Source organism: Symphalangus syndactylus, chromosome 22 (assembly GCF_028878055.3).
Source record: "Symphalangus syndactylus isolate Jambi chromosome 22, NHGRI_mSymSyn1-v2.1_pri, whole genome shotgun sequence".
Lineage (NCBI taxonomy): Eukaryota > Metazoa > Chordata > Mammalia > Primates > Hylobatidae > Symphalangus > Symphalangus syndactylus.
The window spans coordinates 61,138,158-61,163,343 of NC_072444.2; the positions used below are offsets into that span (position 1 = coordinate 61,138,158).

Below are 25,186 nucleotides of genomic sequence, written 5' to 3' on the forward strand. Positions count from 1 at the left end.
TCTAGATGGGACTGCTAATGAGAAGCCATTCCTCTTCTTTAAGCCTGGGTCTTTTACTTGTCTCTTGGACGCTTCGTGAACATGTGAAAACGGGCAGAAAGTGCAGTGGAATGGTACTGAGAGCAGACCAATTTAATGGGGTGCAGGTTACTCTCCATCCTTGTCATGTGAGCCAATTAACCTTCCGGCTGGTGAAATGCAACTGGCAGTTAATTGGGCCATTGTTGAGAACAGTGCAGAGGCCTTAGTACCATTGGCAAATTGCTGAGATAGGAATCTCTGGATGGCTCCTGGGATGAGGGCAAACCAGTTCAGCTGCAGCTATGGTGGAACCTTGGCTCTTAGGCCCAAGGAGTTTCCAGGGGACCCCTGGAAGTCCCAGTGCATTGCAGTCTTAGCACATTGCTCGAGAAGGTGAGGGAGAAGAAGAGAGAAATGAAAGAAAATTTCCAGATGAAGAAAAGACAGGAAAGATGGAGGAAGAAAGGAGAGAGGGAGATTGAATAAAAGAAAGAGGGAGAAGATGAAGAAGGAAAGAGAGAGAGAGAATATATATAATACTTTTAGGTGTTACCTTTGATCAGGGCGATTGACCAAGGTCAGCTTTCTTCAATGTGTATTCAGAGGAGGGCTCGTGTCCTATAAGGTATTAACTGGTGTTTCATGGGGGAAATTTTAAAAAAGTGGGGCAGGGAAATCCACTGGTCCCATCCATTTGGGAAGTGTTTGGTTCAACAGGTTTCTCTGGTGTAGCTTGTCTCAGAGCCTTTCGTAAACTGGAGTGCATTACGGAGCTCCAAGATGGGGCCATAGTATACAATTTCTCCTTACATTATTTTATTGAGATATTGTTTATTCAAGGACAAGCAGTCTGAGAAATGGAGTTTTTGAAATAATGATCCAGGCCTTTCCTGCAACACTGAGCTATCTCTTTCCTTTTCTTTTTTAACCATGCAACAAAACCTTTATTAACATTTTGAACAGGTTCAGCTATTACTGAAACTTGTAATTTCTAAACTTAAGTTGGGGCAAATGGCTGTACTGCAGAGTAATGCCATCACTGGGCGCTGCGAATGCAAGACTGGGGAATTAACAGCCACCCCTCAGGTGCAGGACCAGGTGCAGGGTCGACTCTTTCTGGATGTGGTAGTCAGAAAGAGTGCGGCCATCTTCCAGCTGCTTGCCTGCAAAGATGAGCCTCTGCTGGTCGGGGCTGGGGGTGGGGGAGGCCTTCTTTATCCTGGATCTTGGCCTTCACATTTTCGATGGTGTCACTGGGCTCCACTTCCAGGGTGATGGTCTTGCCAGTCAGGGTCTTCATGAAGATCTGCATACCACTTCTCAGACACAGGACCAGGTGCAGGGTCGACTCTTTCTGGATGTTATAGTCAGAATGAGTGCGGTCATCTTCCACCTGCTTGACTGCAAAGATGAGGCTCTGCTGGTTCGGGGGAGTGCCTTCCTTATCCTGGATCTTGGCCTTCACATTTTTGATGGTGTCCCTGGGCTCCACCTCAAGGGCAATGGTCTGACCGGTAAGGGTCTTCACGAAGATCTGCATTTTGACCTGTTAGCAGATATGACGATGCTCCGAAACATCAATCATGTCCAGCCACAGGGACACCACCACATACTCACCCAACAAAGCCTGTCATCCCTACCACTAAGCTATTTCTATGCGGGTTCTTCCCTTGGCCCTTAAGCTGGGATAAATCCCTGTCTTCATGCAAAGTTAGAGACATGATTAGATACAAGATCTACAATATTTGTGGATAAAAATCAGCCAGTTGCTTAAGAAAACTACAACTATTTTTTTTTGCTGACACCAGAGTGAAATTTCCCCCATTTATCCCCCATCAGCCTTTGGTAGGAGCACAAAAGCTACGTGGCAGGGCACATTCCAGCACCATACCCATGACACCAACCCTCGTTCATTCATTCCTTGACGCATTTACATTCAAACTGCGTCCTCGTTTGCTGCTGTGCTGCTGGTTCTGGCTCCAAGCACTTCTTTCTTTCTTTTTTTTTTTGAGACAAAGTCTCACTGTCACCCAGGCTGGAGTGCAGTGGCGTGATCTCAGTTCACTGCAACCTCCGCCTCCTGGGTTCAAGCAATTCTCCTGTCTCAGCTTCCCGAATAGCTGGGAGTGGGCCACCACACCCGGCTAATTTTTGTATTTTTAGTAGAGACGGAGCCATGTTAGCCAGGCTGGTCTTGAACTCCTAACCTCGGGTGATCCACCCGCCTTGGCCTCCCAAAGTGCTGGGATTACAGGCTTGAGTCATCGCACCTGGCCTCCAAGCACTTCTTACTCTGTCCTCAGACTTACATGCTTATGCCTGACTCCCATATCTTCAAAGCTGAAAATGTCCTGATTTGTTTTCTCGTGTTTTGACAATCAGTACTCTTGCTTTTTTTTTTTGAGACGGAGTCTCGCTCTGTCACCCAGGCTGGAGTGCAGTGGCGTGATTTTGGCTCACTGCAAGCTCCGCCTCCCAGGTTCACGCCATTCTCCTGCCTCAGCCTCCTGAGTAGCTGGGAATTTGAGATGGAGTCCTGCTCTTGTCACACAGGCTGGAGTGCAATGGCTTGATCTCAGCTCATTGCAACCTCCGCCGCCTGGGTTCAAGCAATTCTCCTGCCTCAGCCTCCCGAGTAGCTGGAATTATAGGTGCTTTCCATTATGCCTGGCTAATTTTTGTATTTTTAGTAGAGATGCAGTTTCACCATGTTGGCCAGGCTGGTCTCGAACACCTGACCTCGTGATCCACCCGCCTTGGCCTCCCAAGCTCTTGCAGTTTTTGATACATTCTTTGGCTTTGCCTTCTCCTCTGAACTCAGGGTTTCTAATGTCTTTACAGTCAACCAGTCTCCAGTGCAGCCCCTCACCTTGGATAACCCCACCTGTGGCTCATCTGCAGCTCAGTTCCCTCAGTCAGAATAAGCAACAAGTCTCATCTTCACCTCCTCCTGGGATTCATGTGCCACCTATCCTCTGAGCCTCTTCCAGTGTCTCAACTGTGCCAGGGTCAGGAAGATTTTTCTGGTAGCGACCTAAATGCTTCTGCCAATGGATGAGTCAGTTACTTCCTCCTGTTTCTTCACAAGGGCAATGGAGAATGTAGAACGCTGCAGAGGGGTATACTGGGCGTTGGCGTGTTGGTGCTGAGGTGGGCAGGTCCCTCTCTGCTGCTTGGCAACTCTGCATTCTTCTTCCTGAAAAGGAACAGCTCCCACCCTAGTGTGGCTCTCCAGATGCCCTCTGAGGACCTCCATGGTGTAGAAGGTGCTGGCACAGTTGCCTTAGGTCTGGTTTTCACTGCCAACTCCCTCATGTCATTGAAATGGTGACAACCCCCAGAACCCCCATCCCTGAGAGAACTCCCTCTAGAGATACATTTTCAAGGGTGTGTGTCCAAACTCTGGGTAGGATTGCCCAGTGGACAGAATCCTCTGGGCAGGCTTATGAGATGCTGCCCCAAACGCCCTCCTTCTGTGCAGATTCACTGCTTCCTCTGCAGACTCACAGCGTTCACTGCTCCCCACTGCAGGCATTTACTCCATTTATCTCTCATTTATGAGAGATATATAAATATATGGCAGGAAAATTACCCTTACCCAGAAGCTTAGGGGGAATGAATAAAGGAATCGAAGTACTTAGGCTTCCCTGGCATACCACCCGTGAGCTCTGGGAGGGATTAGAAAGAATAATTAACTACTCTTAGAAGCCTCTTAGATCTACTTTCTCCCACTTTCTACAAATGAGGTTCCAACAAGTTGGGCCAAGGAAGAGCATACAATGTGGGGAAACTTAGGCATCACTCTGTCTCCAAAATTAACAGGAGAAATAGGTAGTGGGAAAGGTGCATGTGGAAGGAATTATGTTTTCAGAAGGTCCAGTTATTTTTCCCCAAGTACAATTATGGTCTGCTCATTATAGACATTTTGGAAAATGCAGAAAAGTAGAAAGAGTAAAAATTTGTCTGTGAAGATAAATGTGGGAAATTTCACTCTGGTGTCAGCAAAAGAAATAGGTGCATTTTTCTTTAGCAACTGTTTGTTTTGTATCCACATTGTAGATCTTGTATCGAATCATGTCTTTAACTTTGCACAAGTTGCTGGAAAACTCTGCAATGTTCATTTGTGAAATAACTAATTATTTTTGAACAATGTTTATTAAATGCCCACCATGTGCCAGGAACTCTGCTAGGCTTTGAGGATGTTTGACTGAGCCAAACAGATGTGTGGTTGCCCATGCATACACACCATTCATAGGCGGTGTGACCTGATGGATGTTGACAGGTGTTAATAGGACTCATGGAGTGTGTAGCTAGCACTGTGTGAGCACTTTGCATCTGTGTCAGGAAAATTTAATTTCTTCATTGTATAAATATTCTTCCAGAATTTTTCCCTTCTCCTCACTCCAAGGGAGCTAGCCCACACGATTGTGCTTTCTCCTATGGGTGAGGTTGCCAGAGGACAGCTCTGCCCTCAGCTTTTGTGGAAGTCTCTTGGCATAATGTCTTGGGCAAGATTGTGGCTGGGGTCCAAGAGGAAGAGGGGAGAGAGGAGCGTAGGATGAGGGAGGAAGGTGGAATCTGAGAGACAACAGCTTCCAAAGACCTGAAAGGCAACAGAGGGGGCTGGCTGAAAGCAGTATGGACCTGTGAGTTTCTCCCTGGGGAGACTCAGAGGGGAAAGGCTGGTAGCAAACCAGGGAGGAAGACTCCAGGCACCTGTGCTCCCAGCAATAGCAGAGGCCATCAGACTCCCCCTCGGGAAGAGAGTAACCCAGCCACCTGACTCAAGGGACCATGGAGACCTTGACAGTGGGCATCTGCTTGCTCACCAGGGTGAGTGATGACAGGGTGTCCCAGTGTTCCAGGATTCTTGAGAACCTTGGGCCTTTGTAGAACTCATCTAAGCTGCTTGGGTCACACACTTAATACATTTTGTGTCGCTATAACAGAATACCTGAGACTGGGTAGTTTATAAAGAATAGAAATTTCTCACAGTTCTGGAGGCTGGGAAGTCCAAGACCAAGGCACTGGCAGGTTCATTGTCTGGTGAGGGTCTGGCCTCTGCTCCACGCTGACACCTTGAATGCCACATCCTCCAGAGGGATGTGCTGTGTCTTCACATGGCAGAGGAAGAAGGGCAAAGAGGAGCAAACTCTGTCAAGTCCTTTTATAAGGGCACCTAATTCCATTCACGAGGGCAGAGCTCTTAAGACTCAGTTACTTTCCAAAGGCTGTGTCTCCCAATATTGTTGCCCTGGGGTCACCTGAATTTTGGAGGGGACACATTCAAACCATAGCACACACCAGTCTTAAGTTCTCTTTGCAACATAACGGTAGCCAACATTAGCTCACTCCCATCAAATGCTGTCCCACAGCACTGAGCTAGCATGTTTTAGCAAGCAGAAAACACACTCTTCCTGCTACCGGCTCTTATATACTCAGAGAGTTCCAGCTGTCTGTCCTCCTAGGTGCTTGGACCACTACCTGCTATGCAAGATTCACTCAATACAGATTTAATATTATACCATAGGCAGGATTTTTGTCCATTTATAGGGACAAAAGCAACTGGATTTTTCCAGACCAATAGCTCAAGCAACTGGAATTTTCCAGACCAATACCTCAGCAAGGGAGTGTTCATAGATTAAGTCTCTGTGCCGTACCTACATGTGCAAGCTGAAGGTCTTTGCTAGATTCTTATACTCAGTGTACGCAAAGATGATGACTATCTCTCAATTGTTTCAATTAGTCTTCATAGTTGACCAGTGAGGGCCCATTTCTAGCATCTTCAGGTGGACTAACACACCATTACTATTATCAATTGTATTAGTTTCCTGTGACTGACATAAGAAATTTCCATAAACTTGGTGGCTTAAAACAACAGACATGTATCCTCTTTCAGCTCTGGAGGCCACAAGTCCAAGATTAAAGTATCAACAGAGCTGTGTTCCTTCCAGAGGCTCTAGGGAAGAATTCGTTCCCTGACTCTTCTAGCTTCTGGTGGCTCCAGGCCTTCCTTGGCTTGCAGCTGCATTGCTCTAACCTCTGCCTGTCTTGACATTGCCTCTTCCTCTTTGGTAGGTGTAATCTGCCACTGCCTCTTTTTTCATAAGGACATTTATCATTAGACTTAGGGTCTACCTGGCTAATCTAGGATAATCTCTTTATCTGAAGATCCTTCATTACATCTGCAAAGAGTCTTTTTCCAAATAAGGTAACACTCATATTCACACTGATAAATAAGACCCCCTAAAATGATGTATCAACAACCTAATCCCTGGAATCTTATTTATCACTGTGAATATGAGTGTTGCCCACACCTGTTTACATAGCATCTGTGTGTGTATGAGTATGCCCTTGCACTGCTGTAAAGAAATACCTGAGACTGGGTAACTTACAACAAAGAGAGGTTTGATTGGCGCGCAGTTCTGCGGGCTGTACAGGAAACATGGTGGCATCTGCTTGGCTTCTGGGGAGGCCTCAGGAAACTTACAATCATGGCAAAGGCAAAAGGGGAGCAAGGCATCTCACATGGTGGGAGCAGGAGCAAGAGAGAGGCGGGGAAAGCGCTGTACACTTTTAAACAACCAGATCTTGTGATAACTCACTCACTGTCATGAGAACAGCACCAAAGGGATGTTGCTAACCCATTGATGAAGGACCACCCTCATGATCTGGCCACCTCCCACCAGGCTCTGCCTTTAGCACTGGGGATTACAATTTGACATATCAGTGTGGTAGAGTGCCTTGTCCTCAATTCTTCACCCCTCCGTTTCCCATTGCCATGTGGGTTTGCAGTTCCTCCTCCTAGAGGCAGAATATTGCCTCATCCCACTGAGATTGGACTTGGCCACATAACTTGCTTTGACCAATTGGATGTTATTAGATATGATGTGAGCAAAAGCTTAACATGTGCTTCAGAATTGAGCCTGTGCTCTCGTGCTTCAGCTATTGCCATGAAAAGAACACAATCCAGCTAGTCCACAGCTCCAAAGTGGTTTAGAGAGGCATGGAGATGGCATGGGTTCAGCCTGCAGTTTCAAATCCAGCCTTGCTAAGCCTAACCTAGATCAGCCAATCGATGGCTAACCTACTGGTACCTAAGTAGGACTCATTGATTGTTGTTTTAGGCCATGCCACTCTATTTTGGAATGGCATATTGCAGCGATGGCTGACTGATACATTCTGCCTCTGTACTTGTCATAGCCACCTCCCCCCATCCACATCCCCACAGTTACTGCTACATTACTATTCAGGGGTACCAGCAGCACTAGCAGGACTTACAGCCCTAGGTGCTAAGGCCATTCCTTGCCATAGGGCTGGGTTCCTGAGGGGCATGCCCAGGCCTTGGGAGAGAGGGAGATGGGTCCTCTTCCTATCTTGCACCATGCTGCAACTGCCCCCTCTTGCAATCTTCCCAGGAGAGACCTAGCATCTGCATATAGCCAGTTTTCTGAAGATGAGCCTGCAGATATAGCCACCCCCTCACATCATCTGTAGGTGTGGCATCTCCCTAGCTGGTTATAGACATGGATATTTGCAACTTGAATTGAACCAGCCAATTTAAATTGACTTCCATCCTTTCTACCTCTCTAACTGCCCACACCCAGGCCTTTGCTTCTAGGAATATTGAGGGGAATGGCATTATGGCAGAGAAGCTTTTTGGAGACACAAAAGGGGACAGCCAATCTAAATTCCTGTGACTTCGATAATTAGCAGCCAGACAGGGTGGCCACCAGTGGTTTTCTCTGAGTAGTAGGATTATGGAGGTTTTAAAAACAGTTCTTTGTTCTGTGGATTTTCTGTCCTCCAAATTGGATATTTTTCTTGAATCTGAGAAACAATAAATGTTAATAAAACCAATGAAACAGCCTCACTGCTTTGAGTGAAGCCCCAAGGGCTGGGACGAGTTGGGAGGCAGGCAGGGTGGCTGTGACAGTAGATGAAACCATAGCCAGGGGAGTCAGCACCCAGCGCCTCTTGCAGCAGCAGCCCACCACTGTGGAGTTCACCTCATCACTTGGTGCTGGCCTCCCCTGAGGGTCGGGGCTTCTAACCTTAGCTGGGCAGCTTGCAAAGAAGGTATGGGGGATACCTGAGGTCTCAGTGAGGGAGTAGGACCAAATCAGACTAAATGCATCAGCACTGTAGGGGTTCCTTGCTTTGTGTGGTAAATGGATTTCTGAAAAATCATGTGAATTAGAATTCTAAATCTAAAACCATTTTACATGTGCCTAGGGAGTTTCCTGAATAAAAGGATCCTACTGTGAAGCCTTGAGTTAAGTGAATAATCCCTTTCCATTTTGTCTTTGGCATAAATCTGGATTTTCACTTAGAGTTTTTTGGGTTTCCATGAAAAGGCAGATGATAGAAGTTCTGGAAAAGCATATCCTGGAACTTCTGCTTAGGGTTTATGGCCAGTGGCATCATCTCTAATTGGATTGTGGCTCCTGTTTAAGTCCCAGTCCTGGACCAAACATACTATGTCCTTTGCATGTCCTGCCTGGAATGCTGTCCACCTAGATATGCCTATGGCTCCCTCCCTCTCATCCTTAAGGCTTGTGCTCAAATGCCACTCATCTTCTTAGTGAAACCTTGCACATCATCCTATTTAAAATTGTAATTCTCCAGTGCCCTATTGCCATTTTGCCTGCTTAGTTTTCCCCATGGTACTTATTACTACTCATTGTACTGTAGGCACACCTGGTTTTATTGTGATTCATTTTATTGCACTTCACAGATACTGTGTTTATTACAAACTGAAGGTTCGCGGCAACTCTGAGTGGAGCAAGTCTATCAGCATCATTTTTCCAACAGCATGTGCTCACGTGGCTCTGTATCATATTTTGGTAATTCTCACATTTCAAACTTTATCATTATTATTATATCTGTTGTGGTGATCTGTGATCAGTGATCTTTGATGTTATGGTTGTAATTGTTTTTGGACACCATGAACTGTGCTCATATAAGATGATGAACTTAACCCATAAATGTCATGTGTGTTCTGACTGCTCCACCGATTGGCCATTCTCCCATCTCTCTCTCTCCTTGGGCCTTCCTATTTCCTCAGAAACAACAATATTAAAATTGACCAATCAATAATTCTACAATATTCTCTAAGTATCCAGGTGACAGGCAGAGTCACACAACTTTCACTATAAATCAAAAGCTAGAAATGATTAGTCTTAGAGAAGAGGGCAGGTAGAAAGCCAAGACTGGCTGAAAGCTAGGCATTTTGTGCCCCTTAGCCAAGTTGTGAATGCAAAGGAAAAGTTCTCGAAGGAAATTAAAAGTGCCACTTCAATGAACGCATGAATGATAAGAAAGCAAAACAGCTCTGTCTGTGATATGGAGAAAGTTCGAGTGGTCTGGTTAGAAGATCAAACCAACCATAACATTCCCTTAAGCCAAAGCCTAATCCAGAGCAAGACCATAACTCTCTCCAATTCTATCAAGGCTGAGAGAGGTGAGGAAGTTGCATAAGAAAAGTTTGAAGATAACAGAGGTTGGTTCATGAAGTTTAAGGAAAGAAACCATCTCCATAACATAAAAGTGCAAGGTGAAGCAGCAGGTGCTGATGGAGAAGCTGCAGCAAGTTATCTAGAAGACCTGAGACAAATAATGAAGGTGGCTACACTAAACAAAAGATTTTCAATGTAGTCAAAATAGCCTTGTGTTGGGAGAAGATGCCATCTAGGACTTACATAACTAGAAAGGAGAAGTCAATGTCTGGCTTCAAAGCTTCAAAGGACAGGCCCACTCTCTTGTTAGGGGTTAATGCACCTGGTGACTTAAAGTTGAATCTAGTGCTGATTTACCATTCCAAAAATCCTAGGGCTTTTAAGAATTATGCTAAATCTTTGACCCATCTTGACTTGATTTTTGTGTAAGGTGAGAGACGAGGATCCAGTTTCATTCTTCTGCTTGTGGCTTGCCAATTGTCCTAGCACCATTTGTTGAATAGGGTGTTCTTTCCCCACTTTTAAGTTTTTGTTTCCTTTGTTGAAGATCAGTTGACTGTAAGTATTTGGCTTTATTTCTGTGTTCTCTATTCTGTTCCATTGGTCTATAGGCCTATTTTTATACTAGTACCATGCTGTTTTGGTGACTACTGGCTTATAGTATAGTTTGAAGTTGGGTAATGTAATGCTTCCAGACTTGTTCTTTTTCCTTAGCCTTGCTTTGGCTATATGGCTGTTTTTTGGTTCTATATAAATTTCAAGATTTTTTTTCTGGTTCTGTGAAGAATGATGGTGGTATTTTGATAGGGTTTGCATTGAATTTGTAGATTGCTTTTGGCAGTATGGTCATTTTTACAATATTGATTCCACTCATCCATGAGCGTGGGATGTTTCCATTTGTTTGTGTCATCTGTGTGACTTCTTTTTTCTTTTTTTTTGAGAAGGAGTCTCGCTCTTTCACCCAGGCTGGAGTGCAGTGGCACGATCTCGGCTCACAGCAGGCTCCTCACCCTGGGGTTCACGCTATTCTCCTGCCTCAGCCTCCCGCATAGCTGGGACTACAGGCACCCGCCACCTTGCCTGGCTAATTTTTTGTTGTATTTTTAGTAGAGACGGGGTTTCACTGTGTTAGCCAGGATGGTCTCGATCTCCTGACCTCATGCTCTGCCCACCTCGGCCTCCCAAAGTGCTGGGATTACAGGCGTGAGCCACCGCACCGGGCCTGTATGATTTCTTTCAGCAGTGTTTTGTAGTTTTCTCTGTAGAGGTCTTTCACCTCCTTTGTTAGGTATATTCCTAAGGCTTTTTTTTTTTTTTTTCAGCTATTATAAGAGGGGTTGAGTTCTTGATTTGATTCTTAGCTTGGTTGCTGTTGGTGTATAGCAGGGCTACTGATTTGTGTACATTAATCTTGTATCCTGAAACTTTGCTAAATTCATTTACCAGTTCTGGGAGCTTTCTGGATGAGTCTTTAGGGTTTTCTAGGTACATGATCATATATCACCAGCAAACAGCAATGGTAAAGACTTCCTCTTTACCGACGTGGATGCCCTTGGTTTATTTCTCTTGTCTGATTGCTCTTCCAGTACTATGTTGAATAGAAGTGGTGAAAGTGGACATCCTTATCTTGTTCCAGTTTTCAGGGGGAATGCTTTGAACTTTTTTCTCTTCAGTATAATGTTGGCCATGGGTTTGTCATAGATGGCTTTTCATCACCTTGAGATATGTCCCTTCTATGCTGATTTTGCTGAGGGTTTTAATCATAAAGGGATGTGGGATTTTGTCACACACACACAAAAAAAGAATTATGTTAAATCTACTCTGCCTATGCTCTATAAAGGGAGAAACAAAACCTGAATGACAGCACATCTGTTTACAGCATGGTTTAGTAAATATTTTAAGCCCACTGTTGAGACCTACTGTTCAGAAAAAGAGTCCTTTTAAAATATTACTGCTCATTGACAACATGTCTAGTCATCCAAGAGCTCTGATGAAGATGTACATGGAGATTAATGTCATTTTCATGCCTATTAACACAATATCCATTCTGCAGCCCATGGGTCAAGGAATAATTTTGACTTTCAAGTCTTATTATTTAAGAAATACAATTCATAAGGGTATAGCGGCCATAGATAATGATTCTTCTGATGGATCTGGGTGAAGTATATTAAAAACCTTCTGGAAAGGATTCACCATTCTAGATGCCATTAAGAATATTCATGATTCATGGGAAGAGGTCAAAATATCAACATTAACAGGAATTTGGAAGAAGTTCATTCCAACCTTCATGGATGACTTTAAAGGGCTCACGACTTCAGTGCAAGAAGTAGCTGAAGTTGTGGTGGAAACAGCAAGAGATTCAGCATTAGAAGTGGAATCTAAAGATGTGACTAACTGGTTGCATTCTCATGATAAAACTCTAACAGATGAGGAGTTGCAAAAGCAAAGAAGGCGATTTCTTGATGATCAAGATCACCACTTCTGGTGATGATTCTATGAATATTGTTGAAATGAATACAAAGGATTTAGAATGTTAAATATTCTAGTTGATATACTTAGTTGATAAAGCAGTAACAGGATTTGAGAGGACTGACTCCAATTTTGAAAGAAGTTCTACTATGAGTAAAATGCTATCAAACAGCATTGCATGCTACAGAGAAATCTTTTGTGAAAGGCAGAGTCAATCGATGTGGGAAACTTTATTGTATTATTTTCAGAAATTGCCACAGTCACCCCTGCCTTCAGCAACCACCACCCTGATCAGTCAAGGTCCTCCACCAGCGAAAGGATTGCAGCTCACTAGAGGCTCAGGTGATTGTTAACATTTTTAGCAATAAAGTATTTTTTGGTCAGGCATGGTGGTAATCCCAGCACTTTGGGAGGCTGAGGCAAAAGAATGGCTTGAACCTGGTAGGTGGAGGTTACAGTGAGCCAAGATCGTGCCACTGCACCCCAGCCTGGGCGACAGAGCAAGACTCTATCTCAAAATAAATAAAAAAATAAAATAAATAAATTTTAAATTAAGGTATGCACATTATATTTTTATACATAATACTATTGCATACTTAATAGACTACAGGATAGTGTAAACATAACTTTTATATGCACTGGGAAACCAAAAAATTCATGAGACTTGCTTTATTATGATATTTGCTTTATTGCAGTAGTCTAGAACTGAACCTGCAGTATCTGTGAGGTCGGCCTGTGTATGTTTTCCTGCTTTTTCTTACTGTCTATGTCTCTCCCTGGACTGAAGACTCCATGGGGCCAGGATTTTGGTTTATTTTGGTCACTGCTATATCCCTGGCATCTTCAATAATGTCTGGCACAGAGTCTATGCCCCACTAAATATCCGCTGAGTGAATTAAATGTATGACGTTGGTATGTGAATTTTTTTATGTGTGCATAAAATATAAATGAGTGAAATGGGCAACTGCCCCCTGGCCTGAGTGTTGGGGGGACGGTAGGTGTTGGTGGAGCTGGGACGACCTGCAGAGAGCAGCTCTCCTTTGTCTGATGGGGCAGACACTCCTCAGCCCTGGCCAACTCTTGTCACAGGGAATCTGGGCTGTATTGTCAGATTGTAAAGTATTTTTTTAAAGAAAAGCTAGAAAATAAAATTTAAATAAAGTAAAATCACCTGATTTTGTTTTGTTTTGTGTCATTTTGTTTTTTTTTGGAAATGGAGTTTCACTTGTTGCCCAGGCTGGAGTGCAGTGGCACAATCTCGGCTTACTGCAACCTCTGCCTCTCCGGTTCAAGAGATTCTCCTGTCTCAGCCTCCCAAGTAGCTGGGATTACAGGTGCCCGCCACCATGCCCGGCTAATTTTTTGTATTTTTAGTAGAGATGTGGTTTTACCATGTTGGCCAGGCTGGTTTTGAACTCCTTCTGACCTTAGGTGATCCACCCGCCTTGGCCTCCCAAAGTGCTGGAATTACAGGCATTAGCCACTGCGCCTGGCCAAATCACCTGATTTTTAAATATTAGTAACCAAGTCATATTTTCACCAAGACCTTGTGTAGGTCAGACAAAAACATCTGTGAGTCAGATGACAGGTGGGTACCCAGGATGAGACCTCTGCAGTAGATATTCCACCTTGAAAATTCTCTTCTGTCCTATTCTAGCCTATTCTAAAATTCTATACTTCCATTAAATTGTTTCCATATGTCCCACTGTAGTGGGAAGCATACTGACTAATCAAACATAAATCAAATTATGCCTTAAATGGTAAAGATGGGGCCAACTTACTTGTCTCCCCGAACTGACAGGGGTAAGTTTGCTCCCTAGGAAACCCAGCTGCCTCTTTAACAGCACAGAGAACGCCGACGTGCAATGTGGACAGATTGGTTCAAGGAGCGAGGTGACGGGACTCCTGTCACATTATTTATCAGGTTTATAGAATGTAGAAGATTTCCTCCATACAAGATAGCAACCCCACTGGGCCCTAGCTCTGTGCTTATTGGGTGGCTTGCAGAAAAATAATCCCTTCTTTTCCACTCGGTCACTCCAAATTTCATTTTGCGCAGTGCATTTTATTCTCACATCATGGTTTCTGCTGCTTGGCTGCTATTAACAATCCTTAATGCATGTATTTTATAACTTGTGAAATGTCCCAGCAGGTCCACTAGGATCTGTAAAGGACTGTGATGAAACCATGGCTGAAACAAACAGGAAAAAGTCCAACAAATGGAATTGCTCTGATGACCTCCAATCCCAGGGCCACCGTGATGAATGACACTCTTTTGCCAATTACATGGGCTGTAATTGGACCCCTTCCTGCTGCAGAACAAGTTATTTTATGACTGTAATATGGTGTATGATATGGAAATATGGGCCTTGGGACGCATCGGGAACTGTAAGTTCCTGGACAGGGTCAGACAATAAGAGGTGAGAGAGAGAGGAGCCAGGAAATGCTGGTATGCACTAATGCAGAGGCAAAAAGAGTGCTGGGGAAAAGAGAGGTAAGAGGCAAGAAAGAGCAGTCATGGCCGGTGGCAAGAATCGCTATGGAGGAGCACAAAGAACTCTGGCTGGAGACTCACAAGACCTCAGTTGAAATATCAGCTCCATTTTTTTTTTTATCAGCTATGTGTGACTAGGCAAGTTCCTAAATCTGAGATTCAGTTCCATCATCTATAACATGGAACTAGTAGAGCCTTTCCTCCCAGGGTTGACATGAAAAGCAAATGAACCAATGCATGTGTGATGCGAGGTGCAGCCTAGAGATCTCAACAGCTCGCCCTCCACCCCAGATCCTGGGCCTCACAATCTTCAGGTATAAAATGGTAACTGAGATTGAGCCAGACCAAGGGTGTAAACTCAAATGCTGACAGGCTTGAGACAGACAACTTTAAGGAGCCAGAGAGAAAACTGCTGCACGCTGATGACCGCTTCAGGCTGAATGGAGCCTGTTAGCCCTGCTGCATGCTCTGAGTTCTTCAGCACTTTCAAGAGAAGCCTCAACCCTGATCTCAAGGTGAGACCTCCTGACTTATAAATGTGGGCACCTAACTCCCCACTCCCTGTTAAAAATGCATTGCCTGGGCCACCAGTGTGTAACAGGCCAAACAAAACTCAGATCATTCCAGCCCATGCACCACCATTTTGCAGCCTCTAAACAGAGGATTTAGAAGGATCGTAGAAGGATTGTTTATCAGGGCCTGGGTAAATAACTCTGGGTTCAGATGACCATAGGGAATGTAATTTTGACTCAGAAACCAAGCTGTGCTTGGAACTCAACAGAAAAGTCAGGAAACTTTGGTGACCCAAATCTGGGATTCAGAGAGGGTCCGTTCTTTGTAGAATATGGGGAGAACCAAAAAAGCCAGACATACATCAAATAAGTGGTTTTTCTACCCCCAACCAATTGCATCAGAATCTCTTGTGGTGATGCTGGGGTATTGGTATTTTTAAAGGCTCCCCAGGCCGGGCATGGTGGCTCATGCCTGTAATCCCAGCACTTTGGGAGGCCGAGGCAGGTGGATTACTTGAGGTCAGGAGTTCGAGACCAGCCTGGCCAACATGGTAAAACCCCGTCTCTACTAAAAAACTACAAAAAAAAATATTAGTTGGGTGTGGTGGTGGGCACCTGTAATCCCAGCTACTCAGGAGGCTGAGGCAGGAGAATCGCATGAACCCAGGAGGCGGAAGTTGCAGTGAGCCGAGATTGTGCCATCGCACTCCAGCCTGGGTGACAGAGTGAGACTCCATCTCAAAAATAAAAGGCTCCCCAAAAGTTCCTTGGGAGACTGAATTATGCAGCCATGATAGTGACAACCGCTATAACATTTTGAAAAGGTAATCTGGACTTACATGGAATAATAATTCTAATTTATCTTGAAATACATATTCTGTGAAATAAACAAGGAAATTTGTTTTCCAAGAACTTTTTCTTTTGTAGTCTCATTCCTCAAATTGCAGAATAATAAAAATATCTGCCCTCTCTGCCTAACCCATCAACATCTTCACCTACATAAATAAATTAACATACACGTACCTATGAGATCAGTATGTACAATAGAAAGTTTTGTTGCTGTTGCTGCTAGAGAATTGCATTTACATTGGCTATCAATTTTTAACTGTGGAGAGTTGCAAGTACATTCAGTGGTAAATTAAACCTGGCCACACGTTATTTGAAGCTCCTTTCCTGAAGGGCTGGAGGCTGTTTCCACACTCCTGGAAGTTGGGCTAGGCTTGTGACTTGCTTTGACCAATAGAGTGTGATGAAAATGATGTGTGACTTCAGAGCTCAGGCTTCGAGGGACTTTGCAGCCTCCATTCTCACGTTCTTGGAACCCATCTGCCATGGGTGGAAGCTGTGCTGTCCTGCTGGAGTGGCCAGAGAGGAGAAGCAAGTTGCTCTCATGGACAGCCCAGCTGTCAGACTCATGAGCAAGGCTGTCTGGGACCAGCCAGCCACCAGCTGACTTGCGAACTGAGATCCGCCAACAGATTGCAAATGCAAAGTTGGCCTGACTGACACCATATGGAGAAGAGATGGGCTGTCTCAGCTGAGCTCAGTTCAAATCAAATTATTGACCCCCAAAATTGTGAGCAAATAAATAATGGTCATTTTAAACCACTCCATTTCAAGGGTGATTTATTACACAGCAAAAGATCACTGATACACCTTGCCTATCTTTTAGGCATTTCTTTAATCATGGGGAAACATTCAGAAAGTTGAGCAAATGTCATTCATTAATATCTGGGAGGCCCAGAAGTTAGCACAGTATTTCAAAAGGAATACTTACTGTTTGGATCTATTTATGTTTTGAATAATGGATAGGCATCTGAAGGAGGGAAGGGAGGTGCTGAGGTCTAGGGAGGATTTACGAATCTCTGGATAGAATTGGATAGTGCTGGCTGGGTGTGGTGGCTCATGCCTGTAATCCCAGCACCTTGGGAGGCCGAGGTGGGAGGGTCCTTTGAGGCCAGGAGTTTAAGACCAGCCTGGGCAACATAGTGAGACCCTGTCTCTATAAAAATTAAAATAAAAATTGCTGGGCGTGGTGGCACACGCCTATAGTTCCAGTGACTTGGGAGGCTGAGGTGGGAAGATTGCTTGAGCCCAGGAGTTCAAAGCTGCAGTGAGCCATGATCACACCACTGCATTCCAGTCTTGGTGATACAGAGATACACTGTCTTTTTTTTTTTTCTTTAAAGAAGAATTAGATAGTGCCCTTTAGTCCATTTGGATGACTATAACAAAATACCATCAGCTGAGTGGCTTATAAACAACAAAAATTTATTTCTGATAGTTCTGGAGGCTGCAATGTCCAAGATCAAGACACCAGTGGATTCTGTATCTGGTGAGGGTCAACTTTATGGTTCATAGATGGTGTCTTCTCACTGCGTCCTCACATGGCAGAAGGAGCAAGGGACCTCGCTAAGGCCTCTTACAAGGGCACTAATCCCATTCATGAAGACTCTTCATGGCCTAATCACCTCCTGAAGCTCCCATTTACTATTACCATCAATTTGGGAGTCAGGATTTCAATACATATTGAAATATATATGTATATATGTGTGTATATACATATATATTTCAATATTTGGATTCCCCAAAGGGGAAGGTGGTGGGAAAGAAGGTTCTACTTTCATGTGGCTCTATTTATAAGAGAAGAAAATTTTTCCTAGGAGTTTCTTAGTGGACTTTTTCTTATGCTTCATTGACCAAAGTGAGATTACTTGGCCACCTTACTGCAAAGGAGGCTGGGAAAGTAGCCATGCGTTGTTTCCAGTCCCTGTTGTGGGAGGTGGGCTCTGCCTTAAGGAAAAAAAGGGTAAAGATGGCTGTTAAAAAGCAACACACAGAGGCTGAGCTGGCCTTTGCCCTCTTCCAGAGGACAAGTGCAGAGAGGAATGGGTGCCTTAGGATTCCAAGGTTGTGTGGTCAAGCAAGGGGTCTATTTGGGTTGCATAACAAACATGATATACAGAACACATAAATATGTCCCCAAATTATCCAAGATCTTAGATCTGTGAAAAGTGACTTAAAAAGGAGAAATGTTTCAATGTTCTGACATCAAGACAGATATTTCATAGCTTTTTGCCTTTTGTATGAAGTGCTTATTTTGAAATTACTCTAACGATAACACAGAAACTTTTTGCTGTTACAGTGAATAGACATTGGGAGTTTGCAGAACTGGCTGACTACATTAGCTGAATGGAAGGTGGTTGTGATGGTCTGAGTGGAAAATTCCCCTTAATCCATTGTGTCTTGGTGGCAGGAAGTCAGAGACAAAGGAGCTTTCTCTGTGGATGCTTTGGGAGGTTGGGTCAAAACTAATTGGTGCCCAAAGTAATCTCTACACCTTAAACTGTTAGAGAGGAACATAATTCTCTGCATCTTTCAAAATAATGCCTGCTTCATGTTACCTGTTAGTGGAGTTGACAGCAGATTTGGAGCCTGAGGGAGGCAGGTAATTGTTGCATTCCTCATTTCTATCAGACCCGATTTAGGCTACCAAGGTGTAGTGGTTTCCCAGGCTGGCTTGAGACTGGACCTTTTCAAACCAACTCTTCTAATTTGCTTCAAACTATTTCTCTGTTCTTTAAAAAAGCAAGTTGGCAAAGCTTCACAAATCACCTATTAGAGTTTTTTTGTTTTTTGTTTTTTACCTATGGTAATTTGTTGACTTTTTTCTTTCCTTCTCCTTTTTTGGGGGGGTGGGGAGGTGTGGGGATGGAGTCTCACTCTGTAGCCCAAGCTGGAGTGCAGTGGTGCGATCTTGGCTCACTGGAACCTCTGCCTCCCAGGTTCAAGCGATTCTCGTGCCTCAGCCTCCTGAGTAGCTGGGATTACAGGCACTAATCTTCTTTTACTTGACTTTTTGGACTCTTCTTGACTGCTTTGTGTGTGACACTCACTATCTGGAATTGTTCTAACGGTTTCCCCAGATAGCATGTAGCTAAGGATCCAAATGTCCAGTCCTGTGGGACATTAGCAGCTCACTGAAGTCCGACTGGGAGCTGCAACCTTAACTACTTTGACCATGCAGTGGCCAATTCAATAGTTTGCTTTAAAAAAATTCTTTCTTCTTAAAATTTAAGAGATATGGACTAGTAAGAAAGTAAAATATAAATAATTTATAATTGTTATCAGAGATAACTCTCCCTTCCATTTTGTTGAATATCCTAATCTTTTTGGGAAAATAGTATATGTGTATACTATACATATATATGCATAAATATTATATATGTATAATTTCCCCTCAAAAAGATATATATGGGAATTTATTATATATAGAGTATTTACAAAATGGAATCACATTGAACATTCTGTTCTATAATGATTTTTTCATTTCATTTTTCATTTAACAATATGTCATGAACATTTCCCATGAGCATTTTTTCTCATGAATGTTTAACTATTCTCTAACAAGATTTTTAAAATTATTATGTCATCATGTATTTAATTAATCTTTCATTTTTAGATATTTACATTGTTTTCATTTTTTCTATTATACGCAATGCTATGATATAAATAGCCATGGGGCTAAATATTCACATAATCATATTTTAGAGTACATTCTTTACAGTGGAGTCAATTGTTTGCTAATAAACTGCCTCCTGGTACTGACCCAGAAGTGCTATGGGGTGGCATGTGTGGGGTGTGGCTAGGTGTCAGTGGTTTCGGGGCATTTGTTGTAGGGTATGCAATGGAGATGCTGGACACAGGGAGACTGCATGGACTCTTCCAATGAGGTCAGTTTGAGAAACTCAACACTTGACAGATAGGGGTTATGTATGTCTCTAAAGTAAATTCTGCTAAATTAATTTCTGTTCAGTGACACAGACCCACTTAGCCTTGGCTTTGGACTGCAGTGACCAGCAGAACAAAGTTATATGGGGTCAAGTATAAATTCCCCTCCCCACCCCCAATAGTCTCAAATGCATGGTTGAAGTCTGAGAAAGAAGAAATTGTGACAGGAGCAAGAGCTGGAAGATTTACTGCTGTAAAGATGACTGGGTGATATGGTTTGGCCCTGTGTCCCCACCCAAATCTCATCTTGAATTGTACTCCCATAATTCCCACGTGTTGTGGGAGGAACCCGGTGGGAGATAATTGAATCATGGGGGCGGTTTCTCCCATACTGTTCTCATGGTAGTGAATACGTCTCACGAGATCTGATGGTTTGATATGGGGAAACACATTTTGCTTGGTTTTCATTCTCTTCTCTTGTCTGCCACCATGTGAGACGTGCCTTTTACCTTCCACAATGATTGTGAGGCCTCCCCAGCCATGTGGAACTGTGAGTCCAATTAAACCTCTTTCTTTTGTAAATTGCCCAGTCTCGGGTATGTCTTTATCAGTGGCGCAAAAACAGACTAATACACTGGGTCATATTTTTGCTTACAAGTCTAGCCTCTGTTTTGTGATTTCAGGATTGTAATCTAGGATCCATGAATTTAAGAAGTGAGTAACTGATAAAATAGAAACTCAGCCAAGATGGTGGTGAATTCTGGTCCTAATTATTACTTTGCTGGAATGTTTATCTTTGGTATCTTCCCAACTTTAACCACTGTTTGCTTTTTGGGCCCTTTTTCTCTGTCATGTGTTCTAATATAATGTATAATTTTGCTGGATAAACACTTGGAGCATTTGATAGAAATTGATAAAATTAAATTAATAATTAGCCCAGTTCTCTGACTACAAGTATGGGTGTGGGAGTTAATAGTAACTTTTAAATTTCTCTTTATACTTTTTCAAATCATATGTATGTATTTGAAAAGTGCACTCCCTCCACCCCTCCTTCTCCTTTTTTTTTGAGCTCTCAGGAGGATTTAAGGTGATGTGAGGTAATGACAGGCTTGTAAACTCCCAAACCAAACTGGCCTGCTGTGGGTCCCACTTTGCTGTCTTCTGGCTACAGCGTCTTGGGTTAGTCATTTAATTCCTCTAATCTTCAGCTTCTTTATCTTAAAATAACTATTTCATTAGTTTCTTTAATATGTGAAACGGACTCTGGTTAGCTTAAGCAAGAAAAAGATTTACAGGAATGATATTGGGAAGCTCATGAAATGGAAGAAAGAGCTGAAGAACAAAATCTTTGTAAGGACTGGGTCAGGGATTCTACCTAGACAGAGCAGACTACAAATGCCCTAAGCCCTGACCTGTCTCCAGCCTCCAGAGGAGGTACCTCATTGGCTGGCATTGAGTCAACACATCCTCCTCGGCCTCTCCTCTCCCTAGAGGGGTATTACTGGGCAGTTTGATTGGCAATTCCACCAGAGTCACAGGAAATACAGAAAGGACACTTCCTTAACACCAAGGAGATTATTACCAGAGGAAGGCACATACGAAACCCAGAATACCACCTCACAGCTCTTAGGAAGATCCAGATACTGTACCTAAGGTACCTCAACAAACAACAGCTATTGTGGTCATTATTTCTATCAGAAGTTAAGCCCAAGGTTACCCATTGGGTTAGTATGAGAGTAAGAAGAGAAATGAAGTGTTTTTCTTTTTTTTTCTTTTGAGGTCAGTACATTCTCTTCACATGACATTTTACTAAGAAGTAGATTGTCTGTGCCCCTTCTCAGGCAGACTGAATCAGAATCTCTTTGGAAGAGGGTCCCGGGACTCCCCCTCTTTAACAAGGAGACCAGGCGAACATTGTGCACACTAGTTTTGAGACCCAGAGCCATTACTGAGTAGGTGGGAGAATTTGACTACCTGCTTAGAAAGCATTTTTGAAGGTGAGATTTTTCTCTACCACTGTAGCTACAGAGGGCCTGTGTTTTGCTTGAAGGAGTAAAACAACCTAATCAGACAGATTGGTCTATAAGCTGTGGCTCACAACACTGGCTGCACATTAGAATCACCTGGGGGGCATTGACAACATACTGGTACCTGGGACCCATCATCAAGAGCCCCCGTGTGACCATTTCCCACCAGCAACCAGATGTTTTCAATGTGCTCCCAGGATGGGAACTACAGAAAGATGCTTTTCAACCCAGTCGGGAAGTCCAGTGGCCTTGTCCTTCTGGGAAATGGCTAAGGATGCTGTGGTTTCAAAGCATGTGCACATCAATGACCTTGTTTTATCCTAGGGCATGTAGTGATCTCCTGCTCCTGATTTTACAGAGGCAGAAACTGACTGCTCTGAAAAGATTCATTGACTGCAGAGCCTAGAAAAGGCAGTGTGAGAACTGTTGTTCCAGCCTGAGGCTCATATTTCCATTCTCTTCCCTCTCAGAGACTGGGGGAGCATCCAGATTTTCCAAACTTTCTTTCCATTACAGGTTCAAGGAAACCTAAACATGAGCCCCTATACCCCTCACGAGAGAGCTTATGTGAGAATTCTTACTCTTCAGGGCCTTCAGCCACTTTCTGGGAGGTCTCCTAAGTCATTTCTATCCCTCATGCTTTGATTTAGCCACCAGTGTCACGAGTGTCCTGCCTTCCGGGAATTAAGGGAGTGCGGCAGCACATGTAATGACATCGTCCCTGCCAACATCGTACTGGCTGGGCTCATCTTCTGAAGGACCATTCCCGAAGGACCCGTGAACTCTGCTGCAAACAGAGCCTGCCTTAGAGTTCTCTTCCTTCCATGCAACACCAGACTGAGCACTAAGCATGGTCAATACTTCATGATTAGACACAGTGGGAATCTTCTCACCCTCTGACCTCTCCCACATCTGCCTTCTTGTGACCACCTTTTAAAGCCTATTTTTTCATTAAAAAATATGTATAGTCACCAAAGGACATACAAAAGTACGTAAAAGGAGAAATAGGAAAAAACCACATGTGATTATAAGTATTTATTACGAACACTATGTATCTACTAAACTTGTCTTCTGTTATCTGTATAACAGCCCTTCACATGAGGAGCTTCAGAACCTGAGTTCTTACCCCCCTCCACTTTCCCTTCCATAGCCACCAGGAAAGCACATGGCCTCTGCTAAGGCGTGGGGTACTTCCTTCTGGACCTCTTTCCTGTTTTCCACCTGTGCAAACCTCTTGTTGTTCCCTGAAGGAGGGAAGAATTGGATATTTCTGGGTCTTTGCTCTGCTAGGCTTGGCATGAAGAATAATTCCCCGTTCTGCCCATCAACTCTGCTATCAAGGCACAGCCCAAAGATAACCTCTCTGTTATGGGCTGAATTATGTCTCCTCCAAAATTTAGGTGTTGGAACTTAATGGTCAATGTGATGATATTGAGAGATGGGGTCTTTAAGAGGTAATTAGGCCAGGTGGGGGTCTTTAAGCTGTAATTAGGCCAGGTGGGGGTGTTTAAGAGGTAATTAGGTCATGATGACTTCTCTCCTCGTGAATGGGATTAGGTGCCATTATAAAAGGGCATGGTGGAGAAAGCGGTTCCTTTTGTCCGTCCTTCTTCTGATATGTAAGGAAGTAGCATTCCTCTGGAGGATGCAGCATTCAAGCTGCCACCTTGGAAGCAGAGACTGGATCCTTACCAGACAAGCAACGTGCCAGGGCCTTGATCTGGGACTTCCCAGCCTTCATAACTGTAAGAAAATAAATTTCTGTTCTTTATAAATTTCTTATTTTGTCATAGCATAATTGAACTAAGATAAGACCTTTAAAGAGTTAAAATAATGCCGTTAGGTTGGGCTCTAATACAACCTGACTGGTGTCCTTTTAAGAAGGGGAAATTTGGACACACAGAGATATCAGGGATGTGCCTGCACAGATGATAGGCTATGTGAGGACACAGCAAGAGGGTGCCTTCTGCAAACCAAGGAGAGCAGTCTCAGAAGAAACCAAACCTACTGACACCTTGACCTTGGACTTCTAAATCTCCAGAAGTCTGAGAAAATAAATTTATGTTGTTTAAGCCACCGAGACTGTGGTATTCTGTTATGGCAGCCTGGGCAAACTAATACACCCTCTGAATCCTTCTAACACCAGGCCCTGCTCCTAGGCAGAGGTGATACCTTTTCCTTGGTGCACTCACTATGTCCCCTTTATTTAACAGTTCTCCCATTTGTGATCCCCTCTCTGCAATAAGCTCTTTGAGGGCCAGGCCTGGCTCGTTTCTGCATTCTCAGCATCTATCACAGCGCTGAGTACATGCCATACTTGGGAAAACATATTTGAATGAATGAGGGAATGAATGAATGAGCAACAGACTGCTTTAAGCTCTTGCCTGGTATCCTGGGCTCCTACAAGGGATCCAACAGCTGCTTGTGGGTAGATGGACTCATGTATGTGGCAGACCTTCAGGGAAGGGCTCAGGGACTCCAGACATGGAGAGAGGTCAGGCAGATGGGCAGGACGCAGGGATGATGGTCCAGCCCCCCACCCACTGCACCCCCTCCTGCTGACTCGCATGCCTAGGAGCAGTCCTGTACTTCACAGCCTGCCAGCTTAGGCCCCGGCTCCCAGCCCTGCCTTCCGCCTCCACCAGCCACTTAATCACATGCAGAAGATGTAAATTCCCTGAGGCCCTGTTGTGTGGTCCTCTCCTCAAAAGCTGTCTCCCCACCCCAGTTTCTGGAAGTCCCTTTGGAGGGTCTGACAGACGGTCTTCCCTTCCCACCCCTCCAGCTGGACAGACTCAGGGAACAGAAGGAGTTTTCTGGGAACAGACAGGGGAGGAGGAGCCAGGAACATTGACAAAGGCACAAGTTGGGGCTTTCTGTGCTCTCTGCTTGCTGTCCAAGCAGGGATCTGAGCTGCCCCCGAAGTGGTCCACGGGCAACAGTGAAAGCAAAGAGATTGCTCATGGTGTAGTGTTTGGCCCACCCTGGGATTCAGCCCTGATGCTAGACAGCCTCTTTGAATAGGAAACCCTCTGGAGGAAACAGTTCTAAGTGAGAAAGAAGCCAGGCAAACAAACCTGGCCTAGGATCAAAGCTATGGGCCTTAGAGGGTGGGCTCAGCTTGAAGACAGGCTGCATCTATCTACAGGGTCAATGCCATGAGCAGGGCTGCAGGGACCAGGCCAGGCTTAGCATGACACAGGGAGAGGGCAGCATCCCCTACTTTCAGAATCTGGCCCGTGGGCACTCTGGGGGCTCCTGCAGTGCTGAGAGGTGTCAAAAAATCTGCAGTGGCAGGATGTGTTGGCTGGCAGAGTCGGATGTGCTCCAGGGAAGGCGGGAGCTTGCCCAGGAGCCCAGACTGACTTCTCTAGCAGTTGCAGTGTCTGGAGCCCATGACACTTGGGCCCATAATAATGCCTTACTTTCTTTTAAAATCGGGAAGGAAAACAACCTGAACTTTTAAGACACACA

At 44.2% G+C, this 25,186-nt stretch overlaps 2 pseudogenes; one reads left to right on the plus strand and one right to left on the minus strand.

The window, feature by feature from the left end:
- Window positions 1-937: 937 nt before the first annotated feature.
- On the minus strand, window positions 938-1,580 carry LOC129472245 (polyubiquitin-like; annotated as a pseudogene).
- Window positions 1,581-4,815: 3,235 nt separating this feature from the next.
- LOC129472176 (tigger transposable element-derived protein 1-like) lies at window positions 4,816-24,736 on the plus strand (annotated as a pseudogene).
- The last annotated feature ends 450 nt before the right edge of the window (window positions 24,737-25,186 follow it).